This window comes from Bombina bombina, chromosome 8 (assembly GCF_027579735.1).
Source record: "Bombina bombina isolate aBomBom1 chromosome 8, aBomBom1.pri, whole genome shotgun sequence".
NCBI classification, from domain to species: Eukaryota; Metazoa; Chordata; class Amphibia; order Anura; family Bombinatoridae; genus Bombina; species Bombina bombina.
Genome location: NC_069506.1, coordinates 171923739 through 171936670, shown reverse-complemented (window position 1 = coordinate 171936670; position 12932 = coordinate 171923739). Strand labels below are relative to the sequence as shown.

At 35.7% G+C, this 12932-nt stretch overlaps 1 long non-coding RNA gene across 1 annotated transcript; it reads left to right on the top strand.

Annotated features, from left to right (window-relative positions):
* Nucleotides 1–11489: 11489 nt before the first annotated feature.
* Nucleotides 11490–11781, top strand: LOC128638073 (uncharacterized). Its single transcript, XR_008399040.1, has 2 exons — nucleotides 11490–11592; nucleotides 11673–11781. It is a non-coding gene; the product is annotated as an uncharacterized LOC128638073 (long non-coding RNA).
* Nucleotides 11782–12932: the final 1151 nt, after the last annotated feature.

Genomic DNA, 12932 nt, shown 5'->3' with positions numbered 1-12932 from the left:
CCATCCCAAAATGTAAAAAAAATCACACATTGTAGCCTAATACAGCATATATATATACACATACACACAAACACACACATACTGTATGTATTGTGCTGTTATGCCATGCCTCCTACAAACTACCCCTGCACTGGGAGTAAAAAACAAGCAAAGTTTAAAAAATATGTCACACTGTTGTCAGTCTGCCGTGGCACACCTGAGGATCTCTCACGGCACACTAGTGTGCCACGGCACACTGGTTGAAAAACACTGGCTTAAAGAACTTGTAAGATACTCATCTAATAGTGTAACTGAAAGAATAACAATAATGAATTTCTAATAGATAAAATAAAGCATTTTACCTCAAGAAATTGTTCCTCTCCTGATAACAGTTTAATTTATTTAATGATCTTATCTTATTCAGTGACCTTTACAAAACAGTAATTAAGTAATTGGTGCCAAATGAAAAAGACTATAATATCTGTTAAATGCTTGAAATGTTACTTATGAAAAGACTGATTACTTGTTCTGATGGCAGACCCTGTAACTAGCTTGTTGTCAGATCACTGCTACAGCCTTATAATATTGCTTTATTACAACTAAAGATAAATTAGGTGCCCTTTATAGTATAAGCCCCTAGACCTTCTTTACTCCGGGTTACACCCACGTTTAACCTTTAAAAGTGTTTGTGCAGCTCTCTTACGCAACCAAATGTGCGCCTGCAAAACTTGTCAATCATCACCGATAAATCAGTCTGTTATGATTTAACTCTTTTAGCTATCAGGTGCTGGAGAGCTTAAAATGAAAGTCAACTATCCACAACCTCTATTCAGCATCTACAAATACATCTTAAATTAAGTTGAGTTTAATTCATCAATTTTTTTTAATGATCTTTATCTAGCAGAGTAATTTACCTTGCAAGCCGCAACACTATTTCGCCATTCCTCCGCCCGCCTTAAAAAAAATGTTGTGCGATGACGAATATCGATATACCTAATTGATTGGTCTCCCAGTGGCGTCTGAAAAGCTTCAATCTACACCCCCACATTCAAATGCGCATGCGTCTCTTACTGAAATTTCATTGTTTCTTATGTATCACAGCAGAGAGCGGATATTTGCGTATGTGCTAAAAATATTATTGACGAGAGCGAGCACGGGTGATCACGTATAGAGTGGGTGGGACCGCACTTACGTGTGAGATTAGAAAACCAGGAAATGAGCAGAGGCGGAGGAACCTAAAAGACAGTAAGATTGATCAAACATAAATATTTGTAAAATAGGAACAAAATTTAAAAAAATAAGTTAGCAACTACATAGTATGATACTAAGCAAATCCATAGCATTAATACAGTTTCTTAAAATTTACTTTCACTTTAAAAGGACACAAAACACTAAATACATTTCATGCATGCCCTATAATTATGGGTGCCATAATGAAACCTAGGTTGCACTGCAGGTATCTGATGAAGAAGAACTGCACATGTGCAAATGGGTCAGCAATGGAATGCAGTGAAAGACTTATTTCAGCATGGCGGCCGCCATTACTAGAGGGAGGGGGAATAGCCTCAATACAATGCTTGTTAATGTATTTAGTGTTTAATGTCCCTTTAAGAAAAAAAATGTCTTTAGTGATTCAGATAGAACATGCAATTTTAATTAACTTTCTATTTTACTCCTATTATCAATTTTTCTTCGTTCTCTCACTATCTTTATTTAAAAAGCAGGAATGTAAAGCTTAAGAGCCGGCCCATTTTTGGTTCAGAGCCTGGGTTATGCTTGCTTATTGGTGGCTAAATGTAGCCACAAATAAGCAAGCGCTATCCATGGTGCTGAACCTAAAATGGGCTGGGTCTTAAGCTTTAAATAAGATAGCAAGAGAATGAAGAAAAATTGATAATAAGAGTAAATGAGAAATTTGATTAAAATTGCATGCTCTGTCTGAATCATGAAAGAAAAAAAAATTGGATTTAGTATCCCTTTAAAGGGACAGTCTACCATAGAATCGTTATTGTTTTAAAATATAGATAATCCCTTTATTACCCATTGCCCAGTTTTGCATAACCAATACAGTTATATTAATGTACTTTTTACCTTTGTGATTACCTTGTATCTAGGAACCTTCTTCCAGCCCCCTGATCACATGACTGTGACTGTTTATTATCTATTGTCTTAAATTTAGCATTGTTTTGTGCTAAATCTTAAATAACCCCCTGTGCCTGAACACAGTGTTATCTATATGGCCCATGTGTACTTTCTGTCTCTTTGTGTTGAAAAGAGATTTAAAAAGCATGTGATAAGAGGCAGCCCTCAAAGGCTTAGAAATTAGCATATGAGTCTGCCTAGGAATACCAAGAGAAAAAAACTACAGGTATACCCCGCTCATACAGCGGGTTAGGGACCGGAGCCCCGCTGTAAAGTGAAAACCGCCTTAAAGTGAAACAAGGCAGTTTTAGCTTTCTTTTCAGTTGCCAGTGTGTTTAAAAAATTGAAAACATGTTTGAACTAACATATATTAGGGGTACAATAATGCTATGTTTAGTTTAACACTAGCACAGCACAGTATTCAATTAGTATTCAATAAATACTGTACCTGTAAAATAGTGACAATGACTATAGTAAAATTTGCCAGACTATAACACTGAGACACAGATTGGGCTGTAATGCTGTAAACAGAGTGAACTTAGCATAACAAAATGGTGCCAGTCACTTTTCTCGCAATCTCACGATGATTACAGTACTGTTTCAAAATCCTTGGAGGTTGAACTTCAGCTCCACAAAGCGCTGTATTAGCGAATCGCTGTAAAGTGAAGCGCTGTAAAGTGGGGTATACCTGTAATTTGATGATAAAAGTATATTGGAAAGTTGATTAAAATTAAATGTCCTATCTGAATAATGAAAGTTTAATTTATACTAGACTGTCCCTTTAAGGCTGCTATTTCTTATCTTGTGGTTGCAGCGTATGTAAGGCCATCTGCAGCTTCCTATATGGAACCCATAGCCTTTGTTTTATTTCAGACGTGATAAGTGGTTTAGAACAGATTAGGAAAATTAAATGGAAACAGATTGGGAAGGTTCTAGATTTTTTTAGAAAAAATCTACTAATTAAAGGGACACTCAAGTCAAAACTTTTATGAATCAGATAGAGCATGCAGTTTTAGGACACTTTCCAATTTACTTCCATTATCAAAATTTTGCACAGTCTTTATATATAACACTTTCTGTGAAATAAGATCCTACTGAGCATGTGCACAAGCTCACAGGGTATACATATACTAGCCTGTGATTGGCTGATATCAGGCCGGAAAATGGAAGAAGAAGAAAATACATTTGTCAAAAAAAAAATCTACTGCTTATTTGAAATTAGTAAGTGTTATTGCAATGTCTTTTTATTATGCACGTGTTAATTATACAATTCTACTGCATTGAGTGGTCCCTTAATAAGAATTGTACCACACTGACAGTCATGAACAGCAGTACTAGGAGGTACCCTGCCTAAGAGAGGCTGAAGGGATCCATTAAAGTACAGGAGCCAAGTTTTCTTAGCATGATGATAAGGTCCATGACCTCACTCAAAATGAAACATAATAAAATGAATAGAACATATATTATTTAGGTGATAGTTCCACAAGTGTTGCTATATGTTGAGGCAGTCATGTGATGTGTCCTTTTGTATACATTTGTCAAGGAGATCCTTATGAGGTGAGGAGTCCATTGTAAATGGGGACAGCATATAAGCATCTGCTTGGATGGTGTGGCTCTTGGAGGTTAGGAAGTGGGGCACCGTGCATTAAAGTAGTTATTTTATATCGGTTTTTTTTGTATGTAGGGAAGATTTAGTTTCAGGTATAATGGGAAAGTGAACGTTTAATACTAGGGGTTGGTATGGATGGTGGGTACGATTTTATCAATTCACCACATCCAAGGGGTTTCTAAACTACAGAAGATAATACATATGCAGTATAACAGCAGCACCTGCATTTATTTCTATTAAAAAGTGCTTTTACGGTTATTGTACACTTATCATTGCAACCAGGGATCAGATGTGCACACAGAAGTATGGAGATGGTTTACAAGCACGGTCCAGTAGGTCTATGGACACTTGTGCACAAGTGCTCTCTGGGGGAAGCATTCTCTAAAAATTGTCTTTTTTTTCCCAGTGTTACAGAGAGGTGCCAAAATGATGTCACATTTAGATGTAGCAATAACTATATCTCTGACTAGTGCATCGTTGTTGTTATTATTATTATTATTATTATTATTATTATTATTAATAATAACAATAATACTGTGCATTATTTATAAATCGTCAATGTATTTTGCACAAGGGTAAAATAAATAGACAATAACAGAACACAGACAGGCCAATACAGAGCCCTGTATAATGTAGTTGATGAAAGGGACAGTTAGCATCTTAAGATATTTATTTAAAATGTTTAGTTATGCATAGTAAAATAACTTTGCAATAATCTACGTATTTATTCTGCCCCCTTTTCATGTAATTTACCTTTGAAAATTGGGGAATTTCTAATTTTCAGAGCTGGAAATAAACAATGCAGACGTTCAAGGCTAGCCTTGTTACATATCTCTCGCTAATTGGTTATAACAGATTACACATTTAAAACCATGAACTTTATACAAAAATAATGACAGTGGCTATCCTTGTTTTCTGCAGACTAAAGTTTGGATAAGCCCCTTTAAATAATACCTTAATACCAGTGATGGGTGGAGTTTGGTTATTGAAAAACAACTGTCGCAAGCAAGATGTTAATTTATTTAAAAAATGTTTAGATGATGTTATTATACAGCAAGGCAACAGAAATGTATTATAATTACAGGAGGTTTACTGTTTCATTGAGATGATATGGACAAGAGATGACGCAACCGTTTGGTCAATGTTGGTCTAAATATGTGGAAGATAAGTAGTGAATTATTATTATAATTATTACTTTTAAGTAGATATGTGTGATTGTGTTATTGTAAGACAATACATGATACATGTAATAAATAAGTGTGATTGTGTTATTGTAAGACGATAAATGATACATGTAATAAATATGTGTGATTGTGTTATTGTAAGACGATAAATGATACATGTAATAAATAAGTGTGATTGTGTTATTGTAAGACGATAAATCATACATAGGGCGAAAGAAAGAGACAGCGCAGCCCCACATCAAGGTAGTAGTTTCACAATTTTAATTCACACTCAAAAAGTAATGCACTTACAGACAGACAATAAAGATATCGCATTAAGCAAGTCCCAGTTCTTTCAGGGATCTATTCAGGTTCACGGCTATCGATACTGCCGCTTCAATGTTGTTTGCAGACACACAGTCTCAATGAATCAAAGCCGTCCTTGGCTCCGCCCCCAACGCGTTTCGTCTGTGCTATCCAGACTTTCTCAAGAGGAAGTGATGCTGTCCTGCACGCTCCCGTGAGTCACTATTTACATCCGTTTGTGGGTTCTAATTGGATGATAACTGACCTATCCGGTATTAGTATACGGACAAGCCTCTCGTGTTGTAAATGATAAGTCCCACTTAGACTAAAACAAACATCTGAACGATCGTAGCAACATATGGCTATTAGACATTTTAGATTTACAATTTAATAGACTGCATAAATTACAAAATACAAATTAATATAAACAGCGTAAAAATATTTAAAACTTTAACATTGCCTGATTGACAAAATGGTGTAAAAAATATTATTAATAATAAAACCGCAACTTGTAAAAGAAGAATTTAGAAGTTATTTTGAAACGTTGAAAAAGAAAGAAAATTATAAATATAAGGACAATCTAACCTAGCAAGAAAGAAAGGCTTTAGATGAACTTAAATCAGATTTAACTATCACCATAAGACAAGCAGACAAGGGAGGAGGGATCGTTATCCAAGATCGAGATACATATGTCAATGAGGCGCATAGACTACTAAATTGTACTAAAACATACAAAAGACTCGAAAAAGATCCCTCCTCCCAATACAGTTTAGAGCTACATGCCTTTGTATTAAAAGGAAGGGAAGAAAGTGTATTGACAACTGAGGAAGCAAACTTTATTTTGATTTCGTGTCCTTCTGTACCTTTATTCTATCATCTTCCAAAGGTGCACAAGGACAAAGAAAACCCACCAGGGAGACCCATAGTCTCTGGGGTAGGGTCCCTAACTAGTAATCTTTCCAGCTATGTGGATTGGTACTTACAGCCAGTTGTTAGAAAGACCAGATCCTACCTAAAAGACACTACCCAAACTATTAAATTATTTGAAGGCATGACTTGGGATGATAACTTTTTATGGATATCCTGTGATATCACCTCTTTATACACGAATATTCCTCATGTAGAGGGAGTAAAAGCCTTTGAAGAGTTCTTTAACAGATTCAGTGATCTACCACCAATACAAGTAAGTTATCTAGCCAGAGGGATAGAGTTCATCTTGTTCCACAACTTCTTCTCTTTTGAAAAGAAGTTTTATCAGCAGATACAAGGAAAGGCCATGGGTACGCCCATGGCCCCTTCCTATGCAAATATCTACATGGCTGCATTTGAGGAGAACTATGTGTGGAACAACAATCCATACAGTGAGAGTGTCGTGATGTATCGGCGCTACATCGACGATATTCTCATTGTATGGAAAGGTAGCGACATTAGAGCCATGGAGTTCATTAGCCATCTCAATAACAATAACTTCAATTTGGAATTTACAAGCAAAATTCATAAGAAAGAAATAGAATTTTTAGATCTATGTCTTTACATTGATCCAATTACTAATAAAACAGCAGTAAAAAACTTCAAGAAAGAAGTTGATAGTAATGGATTCCTAAATGCAGGAAGTGGCCATCTACCCCAATGGAAAAGAAATATTCCTTATGGCCAATTTTTGAGGATCCGTAGAAATTGTACTAATATAGAAGATTTTGAAATAGAAGCGGATCTGTTAGAAGAGAAATTTCTAATGAAAGGATATGATAGTGGCCTAATTAAGAAAGCAAAAACTGAAAGTAGAAATAAAGTTAGAGAGGACCTCCTGCTTAGCAACAATGAAATAAAAACTACTAGAAAATCCCATAATGAAGATAAAAAATTGGGAGCTAAATTTATAACCACATACAATTTAGGTGCTAAATTTATTAAGACCACACTTAATAAGCATTTGAATATCCTGCAGGCTGACCCTCTGTTAGGACCCCATTTAGAGCCTTATCCAGTAACCATCTTTAAGAAAAATAAGAACATCAAAAATATTTTAGCACCATCAAGACTAAGAGAATTGAATAACAAAAAGAAAGGGACACTCTCAGATTGGTGTATAAATAAAGGAGGTACCTTTAAATGTGGTAGACTTAACTGTTGCATGTGCAATCTCATCAGTAAAGGTGATAGTGTGTACAATTGGGATTGTTCTAAGGAATTCAAGATTAAAGACAAAGCTTCTTGTGTATCCATATATGCGGTGTATTATCTTATGTGTGATTGCAATTTGATTTACGTAGGAAGAACGAAAAGGAAAGTCAAACGCCGCATATATGAACACATAGAGAATATAACAAAAGGATATGAGAATCATAGTCTGTCTGAACATTTTAGGAAGGTGCATAATAAAAATCCAAATAGTCTAAAGGTGAAAATTCTAGAGATCATACCACAGACAGTGGGTAATGAGCAGCAGAGACTAATGCACCTTAGAAAATGTGAAACTAAATGGATTCACTTACTTAACTGTATGGCCCCAAAAGGGTTAAATGTTGACATAGACTTACAAGCCTTTATGCTCTGAACTAGTATCCCTTGTCTTGGTTTCATCTTGCTTTTGTGCTAACTCTCTCTTTTTCATTATATAGGTTCCTTTAAAGAATTAAGAAAAACGAATTCTTATCAATTTTAGTAATTTTAAAATGTGTGCAAAATATTTCTTGTAAATTTTAGTTTTCTTTTACAGTATGCAAAAGTTGCGGTTTTATTATTAATAATATTTTTTACACCATTTTGTCAATCAGGCAATGTTAAAGTTTTAAATATTTTTACGCTGTTTATATTAATTTGTATTTTGTAATTTATGCAGTCTATTAAATTGTAAATCTAAAATGTCTAATAGCCATATGTTGCTACGATCGTTCAGATGTTTGTTTTAGTCTAAGTGGGACTTATCATTTACAACACGAGAGGCTTGTCCGTATACTAATACCGGATAGGTCAGTTATCATCCAATTAGAACCCACAAACGGATGTAAATAGTGACTCACGGGAGCGTGCAGGACAGCATCACTTCCTCTTGAGAAAGTCTGGATAGCACAGACGAAACGCGTTGGGGGCGGAACCAAGGACGGCTTTGATTCATTGAGACTGTGTGTCTGCAAACAACATTGAAGCGGCAGTATCGATAGCCGTGAACCTGAATAGATCCCTGAAAGAACTGGGACTTGCTTAATGCGATATCTTTATTGTCTGTCTGTAAGTGCATTACTTTTTGAGTGTGAATTAAAATTGTGAAACTACTACCTTGATGTGGGGCTGCGCTGTCTCTTTCTTTCGCCCTAGGATTTTCAATTAAAGAGAGCATTTGGAAACAAGCCTCTGGAACCAGCTGCACCTCATTTTCAAATTTGTGAATAGGAGTTGGCAATACTATTCCTGCAACCAATATAGCCATACGAGTGTACTCCTAAGACTACTTCCCTGCAGTGGGTAATATCATTCTGAAAAACATATCAGTGTTTTTATTTACCTGCGGTTTTTATTCACTTATGGTTTTTACATACCTGTTGTACTGTTTTTAATTTATTCTTACTTATTTATTTTTTTTATCAACAAATGGGTTTATGAACATGTATGAATATTTTTATTGATTTACCAGTGTGCAATATCTATTTAACAACTGTGAATTGTTCATAGCCATTTGCCATATTATCTAAAGTACTTTAATTTCACATCCACCCCTCCACCTAGTTGGGCTGTGAATACTTTAAGTGTAGTGTGATAAATCATGCATGTAATAAATATGTGTGATTGTGTTATTGTATGATGATAAATGATACATGTAATAAATAAGTGTGATTGTGTTATTGTAAGACGATAAATGATACATGTAATAAATAAGTGTGATTGTGTTATTGTAAGACGATAAATGATACATGTAATAAATATGTGTGATTGTGTTATTGTAAGACGATAAATGATACATGTAATAAATAAGTGTGATTGTGTTATTGTAAGACAATAAATGATACATGTAATAAATAAGTGGGATTGTGTTATTGTAAGATGATAAATGATACATGTAATAAATAAGTGTGAATGTGTTATTGTAAGACGATAAATGATACATGTAATAAATATGTGTGATTGTGTTATTGTATGATGATAAATGATACATGTAATAAATAAGTGTGATTGTGTTATTGTAAGACGATAAATGATACATGTAATAGATAAGTGGGATTGTGTTATTGTAAGACGATAAATGATACATGTAATAAATAAGTGTGATTGTGTTATTGTAAGACGATAAATAATACATGTAATAAATAAGTGGGATTGTGTTATTGTAAGACGATAAATGATACATGTAATAAATAAGTGGGATTGTGTTATTGTAAGACGATAAATGATACATGTAATAAATAAGTGTGATTGAGTTATTGTAAGATGATAAATGATACATGTAATAAATAAGTGGGATTGTGTTATTGTAAGATGATAAATGATACATGTAATAAATAAGTGGGATTGTGTTATTGTAAGACAATAAATGATACATGTAATAAATAAGTGGGATTGTGTTTGTCAGGATAATGGCATACTTATTCTCTGCACTGTCCCTTTAAAGCATCCTGCTCCCATTAACTTCAGCCTATTTAAGGCCCCTCCCAGCATTTTCACATTGCTTAGTATTGAAGTTTGTCTTAAACCTTAACCTGAGCCTGCACTCTGTGAGATTTATCATACTACTTCTGTTTGTTGGATTCCTCTACTCCATCTAACTGGATTTCTGTTGTCATTCCTCTCCTACCTGCCTGCTTCTCCCTCAGAAGATTCAGCTATTTCAAAAGCCTCATTGCAACCTTCACCTCTAACCCAGTTTTCCCTGCAGCTCACCGGCCTTGGGATTCACCTTTCACGGAGCTCCGCTTCCTCATGCTGTGACGTCATCAGCCAGCTGCTACTGAGCTTCCCTGCTCCCTCCGGCAAGTCGCCATTACAACCCGGTGTTTGCAACTATCATTATAACAGTTCTGTTAGCGGTAAGCCAGTCTCTGAATTTTTACTTAGCTGCTATACTTTCAGATTAGTATCTCAGTTGCTGCTGTTATTTCTGTGACTTTTTGTTCATTCCCTCATATCCTGCTGTTTTACCGTAACTCTGTTCACAATAGCAATTGCTTATTTTTTCTATGATCATAGTACCATTTTTTCCTTGCTTATTTAATTTTTACCTTTATTATTGTTAAAATCTCAGGTTTATATGGGCATACCCCTGCTGCATTTACTTTCTCACAGTGACTACCCAGACACATGTGGCAGCCATAGGGAATATGCTCAATTACTGCCTGTATACTAAAACTTTGCAATAAGGAATAAGGTTTTACATAGCTGCCTAATTCCTAAATTTTGTTTTACCTTTTCACTCTGTTGCAAACAACCATACAATTTTCATTGTTTTTTCCATTCCAGCAGTTGTGGTCCAAATAACTAAGCTGCACACATTTTTTCTTCCTTAGTTGTGCCTGACATAATACTAAGCCTAAACTATGGACCCAGCTGGAATGAACGCACATGTGCAAAATATCACACACAGGGTTGATTTATTAACTGAAGCTGTTAATACTTTGAAAACAGAAAATGATACTTTAAAAGCTTATATCAGGGATGTGGTTGATAAGAGGGTACCTATATTAGAACCACTGGTTAGTACACCAGAAAAATTTAGTGGTGAGAGATCTGAGTATAGAGATTTCAAGAATGCTTGTTTGCTTATGTTCTCCCTTAAACCTCATACCTATCCCACTGATAGAGCAAGGGTACTCACAGTTATATCCTATTTGAGAGGTGAGCCCCGCACATGGGCCAACACTTACTTTGAGAATAACGATGATATACTTAATTCTTTGGAAAGTTTTTTTTCTGCTATGGGTCAGCTATATGAGGATCCATATAAACAGCTTACTGCTGAAACTGCAATGCGAGGCTTGAAACAAAAGAAAAGAGTAGTTGAGGATTACATTGCCGAATTTAAAAAATGGGCGAAAGACACTCAATGGAATGACCTTTCACTGAGAAATCAGTTTAGATTAGGCCTTTCAGAAGGAATTAAGGATGAGTTGTCTAGATCTGAACTACCACATACTCTTGAGGCTTTAATGTCACTTAGCATAACTATAGACAGAAGACTGAGAGAGAGACAGCAGGAGAGATCATTTCATGAATATCCCGCAAAGAAACAAAATACACCCAGCCCCAGCAAATCAACTGCTGAACCTATGGATATAGGTTTTGTAAAGGGACCATTAACCCCTGAGGAGAAGATCCGACGAAGGGCTAATAACCTCTGCTTATACTGTGCTTCAGACAAACACACTGTCAGGGACTGTCCTTCCCTCCTGAAACAAAACAAGGGTAAGATGTATAAAGAACCTTTTTGTTGTACCACTCAGGATCATGCTCTCCCTTACCTAAATTTATCTCTTCTCTTACAGTGGGAGTCACATCGAATCAACGCTCCCGCGATTATTGACTCAGGAGCTACAGCCTCCTACATAGATACTGTATTCACTAAATTCAATAAAATTCCACTTGTGCAAAAAAGGTCTCCTGTGTTATTACGTGGAATAGATGGTAATCCAATCACATCAGGTCCAGTTAAATATCAAACAATACCCTTACTTGTTGTTACCCCAGAACACCATAGGGAGTATATGTCATTTGATGTAATATCATCCCCTATTTCACCCATAGTTCTCGGTATAAACTGGCTCCGAATTCATAATCCTGAAGTAAATTGGTCTACCTCAACAGTCACATTTAATTCTACATTCTGCTCTACTACTTGTTTCCCAGCTACTATTTTGCAAACCACTGAATCCAATGAGACAATTCAAATTCCTGAGGTTTATAAGGATTATGCAGATGTATTCAGCAAAACCCAATGCGACAATCTTCCTCCTCACAGGAAGTATGATTGTCCTATTGAGATCATACCTGGCTCTGAGATCCCCACGGGTCATATTTACCCACTCTCAAACCCTGAGTTAACACACCTTAAATCTTATTTAGATGAAAATCTAAGGAAAGGTTTCATCCGTCCCTCCACCTCTCCAGCTAGTGCTGGGATTTTTTTTGTTAAAAATAAGGATGGCTCATTGAGGCCAATCGTAGACTACAGACAACTAAATAAAATTACAGTAAAAAACAGATATCCTTTACCCCTCATCCCGGAGTTAATTGAAAGGTTGGAGGGAGCAAAATTTTTCACAAAATTGGACTTAAGAGGAGCCTATAATCTCATCCGAATTAGATCTGGAGATGAGTGGCTCACGGCGTTTCGAACAAGATACGGATTGTTCGAATACGTCGTGATGCCTTTTGGGCTCTGCAACGCGCCCGCAACTTTCCAGCACTTAATTAATGACATTTTTAGGGACATATTAGATGTCTTTATTGTCATTTATCTGGATGATATTTTAATTTATTCCAAGACCTATCAGGAACACATTTCCCATGTTAGACAAGTTTTATCAAGGCTCAGAGGTAACCACTTGTATGCTAAGGCTGAGAAATGCCTGTTCAATTCACAGACCATATCCTTTCTGGGATATGAAATTTCTCCTTCAGGTATCCATATGGAACAAAAAAAGGTTGATGCAGTTTTAAATTGGCCCATACCAACAACTAAACATCAAGTTCAGTCCTTCATGGGTTTTGCGAATTTCTACCGCAAATTTATTAAAAATTTCTCC